Source organism: Saccopteryx bilineata, chromosome 3 (genome assembly GCF_036850765.1).
Source record: "Saccopteryx bilineata isolate mSacBil1 chromosome 3, mSacBil1_pri_phased_curated, whole genome shotgun sequence".
NCBI classification, from domain to species: Eukaryota; Metazoa; Chordata; class Mammalia; order Chiroptera; family Emballonuridae; genus Saccopteryx; species Saccopteryx bilineata.
In genome coordinates this window covers 159,686,813-159,690,936 of record NC_089492.1, presented here as the reverse complement: position 1 = coordinate 159,690,936, position 4,124 = coordinate 159,686,813, and the positions used below count along the sequence as shown (strand labels likewise).

Sequence of the window (4,124 nt, the reverse complement as noted above, 5' to 3'; positions counted from 1 at the left end):
TATCAGGCTGTCTCCTCCAGTCTCTGGGTTTCTAGGCTGGGGCTCCAGTCCTGGGACTGAAGACCCCCACCTCTCAAGGTCTCTCTCCTTGCAATGAAAAACCCTCTGGACCCTCAGCCTCCCCTCATGCCTGGGAGTGGGAGAGCCCCCACCACATCCCTGCACTTCTTACCAGGCTCAGTGTGGTTTCTTCTGTGTTTCTTGGTTTTCAAGTCTTGCTCTTTTAGTCCAAAGTTGGTTTTCACGATGATTGTTCTTAAATTAATTTGTAATCCAGTTTGGTCCTGGGAGGTGGCAGTCTGTGTGTCTGCTTACTCTGCTGCCATCTTGGAATCTCAGTACTTATTTCCTATTAATTGATTCAGCTACTCTGGTCAACCTCTAATATATATGTTTTAGAATGTCTGTTTTTAAAAATATCTATTTTATAGACAGTATATAAAACCAATATTTGTGTACCCACATATAAGCCATCCTGCTTGTTATGTTCTTGGATCCAAGATGCTAAAAGATTAAAAAGACAGTTTTCAAAAAACGTCAAGTTACAGATCAAATAATATATTTCTTCAAGTTTTCTCAATCACACTACTAAAAGTAACTTGCATTAATTTATTCTAAGATTTCCAGATATAAATACCAATCCATGATTGGTTGGCTATTAAATCATAAGTAAAATTACTTTTTTTTTCTTTCTTGAAAGAGTCCAGGAGAGAGAGACAGGAACATTGAGCAGCTCCTGTATATGCCCTGACCAGGGAATTGAACTGACAACCTCCATGCTCCAGACGACACTCCAGCCAACTGAGCTATCTGGCTAGGGCTTGTAAAATTATTCTTAGAACTGGATCATAGTATATGGAATGCCTTAACTTTTCTTAGTTCAAAATCCAGACTGTTGCTCTCAGCCCTGCATTGAGGCCTCCCTGTATATCGGTTTCTAGTGTGTCATCAACCATCACACAGTCCCCAGGCCATATGCTGAGGAGATCACAGCAATAATAAAATATGGAAGGTGCTGGTTTTTCTTTTTCCTATTCTCTACCTATAACAATAACATCAAAATAGGACTGACAGGCACAAGCCTCAATCTTCTCCCTCTGGGTCTGTCTGTCTCCATTTGTTAATGAAAGTAGGCAGCCCTCCTTTCGAAGTTCAGTGAGCATGGCTTTGACATCTTCTGCTAATGTTATATGCTGTAAACATATAGATTCCACAGAAAATAACATTCTTCAATCAATTTCCTATTGGCTTCAGCACCCTTGTTTCCTGCATTGCTTCTTCCCAGTGATCTAAGTGGAGTCCTTAGATCAGTAATGCATATATTGGAAGGATGAAAACATTCCTTGCTGAGTTTAAATTGAACTTTGTCACAAATTATTTTAGTCTTTTTTGTAATGGTATTTTGATTGTAAGAATTTTATTACCTAAGTAAAGAAAAATAACTCCATTAACACATTTCATGTCTTTAATAGTCATGCTGTGAGAAGATGTGATCCTATAAACCCAGAGCACAGAGATTCTAACTTCACTCTATTATCATACCATTTCCATTGGAAATTGGTCTCATTTTTAAAAGAACAACAGAGTAAAGATCCCCCATACTCTCTAGACCAGTGTGTTTTAATTGCTAGTCCATGGACTGCTTCACCAGAAAATTTGTGATGGTCTAAAAAACAGTCCCTCTGATGTTGTATGAAGAGTATAGACCCAATGACCTTAGTCAAATTCTCTTATGCTCAGGGTAATTTCTACCTTAGCAGTCCCTGAAATAACTGTCTTATTTTCACTGGTCTCCAAGTGTAAAAAGGTTGAAAACCACTACTCTAGACAACTCATCCATATATATATGGATAGCTATATATATATATATATATATATATATATATATATATATATATATATATATAGTACCAATTTTTATTCTAAGAACATTCTTCATATATAGCTAATAGAAATCCTTTTTTATTCTTCTTTTAGCAGTTTAAGCCCACCATCTTTCTTTCTGGTCATGAAGACATGAAAATGAAATGTGTGCTTACAGTTAGTAAAATATTTTAAATTTCTAACTATTATTTAGACTCTTCCCAGAAATAACACTAGTTCATCTCACCTTTTCTTATCTATACACATTTTATGTTTCTAGAGACATAAACAGACCACCATATAAAAATGGGATCCAATTCTGTACTTTAAAAAATGTGTATATAGCTCTAATGGAATGAAGCATGTTCTGTGATTTCAGCAGCTTAATGACTCAGTACTTCTTCCAAACTTCACTTTTCAGATTAGAAAAACTTCAAATAGTCTTGAGTCACTCTATTTGTTACCCTGGTTCTAATTCCCTCTTCAGAATTAGGCACACTTTCTCACGTTCTCACAGTTCTTTATCTCTGCTTTTATTACATTAGGTTTTTTTTTTTTTGAGAGAGAGGCAGGGAGAGAGAGATAGGATATCTGGCCAGGGCTTATTTTTTCCTTCTTTAGAGACAGAGAGAGGAAAGTAGAGAGTGGATAAGGGAAAGGGAATAATTCATTTGTTGTTCCACTCAGTGGTGGATTCATTGGTTGCTTCCCCTGTGTGCCCTGATGAGGGATCCGCAATACTGTTCTTTCAGAGTGACGCTCCTAACCGACTGAGCTTGAGGAGGGAGCAAGCCTCCCTACTTCTTTGAGAGGGGAGAAACCAGAAGAATACAAGGGAAAGAAGCCAGCAGGGAAAATTGAGTCAGCCAGTTATAAATTAACTACCAGTATATCCCATAGTTGTCTAAATGGTTGCTTGGAGCCACTTGCAACACAAAGCAAGAAAAGCAGGATCTATACATAGCTACAACCTGTGATCTGGAAACCTCTTTCCCCTTGCTGACCCCACCAAAACTCCCCCTTTCCTCTCTTTGAGTCCTGGGAAATCTTTCTTTCTTTTTTTTTTTGGTATTTCTCTGAAGCTGGAAACGGGGAGAGACAGTCAGACAGACTCTTGCATGCACCCGACTGGGATCCACCCGGCATGCCCACCAGGGGGCGATGCTCTGCCCACCAGGGGGCGATGCTCTGCCCCTCTGGGGCGTCGCTCTGTCGCGACCAGAGCCACTCTAGCGCCTGGGGCAGAGGCCAAGAAGCCATCCCCAGCGCCCGGGCCATCTTTGCTCCAATGGAGCCTTGGCTGTGGGAGGGGCAGAGAGAGACAGAAAGGAAGCAGAGGGAGAGGGGTGGAGAAGCAGATGGGCGCTTCTCCTGTGTGCCCTGGCCGGGAATCAAATCTGGGACTTCTGCACGTCAGGCCGACGCTCTACCACTGAGCCAACCGGCCAGGGCTTTTTTTTTTTTTTTTTTTTTACTGATACAGAGAGAAAGTCAGAGAGAGGGATAGATAGGGACAGTCAAACAGGAACGGAGAGAGATGAGAAGCATCAATCATTAGTTTTTTGTTGCGACACCTTAGTTGTTCATTGATTGCTTTCTCATATGTGCCTTGACCGTGGGCCTTCAGTGGATGGAGTAACCCCTTGCTCGAGCCAGCGTCCTTGGGCTCAAGCTGGTGAGCCTCGCTCAAACCAGATGAACCCACACTCAAGCTGTTCACCTTGGGGTCTCGAACCTGGGTCCTCCCATCCCAGTCCGATGCTCTATCCATTGCACCACCTCCTGGTCAGGTGCCTCTCTACCTTCTTAAAGAATTGTTCCAGGCTAGTCTGGAAGGTTAATGACTTCTTTCCAACACCTATAGCATTGCAAGGCATTCATTACAGCTCTGTAGACCTTACTGAATCTGTCATTGTTGAAGTCCTCAGCCTGAAATTTTGTCAACCTATCCTCTACCATAGAAAAACCTTCTGCCAAACCGTTGGTAGTAACTCTCTTCATCTTCAATCAGCTGCCTCTCCAGCTGAATGAGGTCTTTATCCTTGATAACTGTTGTTACAGTAAAGCAGCCAGGCCTAGCATGTGGCCAACATTCGTCAATGATTTTCCTTTTTCTGATATCTTTACAGTGTCTGATTTCACTTCCATTGTGGTGGCTTTCCTCTTCTTTGAAACATTACCATCTGAAGACTCTAACATTTGTTTAGGAGCCATGGTAAGGGCCAAAAAGTTGGCAAAGCAAAGACAAATGGATCACTTGC

General features: G+C 41.3%; 1 pseudogene; it reads right to left on the bottom strand.

Moving 5' to 3' along the window:
- Positions 1–875: 875 nt before the first annotated feature.
- LOC136329919 (N-acylneuraminate-9-phosphatase-like) lies at positions 876–3,864 on the bottom strand (annotated as a pseudogene).
- Between the last annotated feature and the right edge of the window lie 260 nt (positions 3,865–4,124).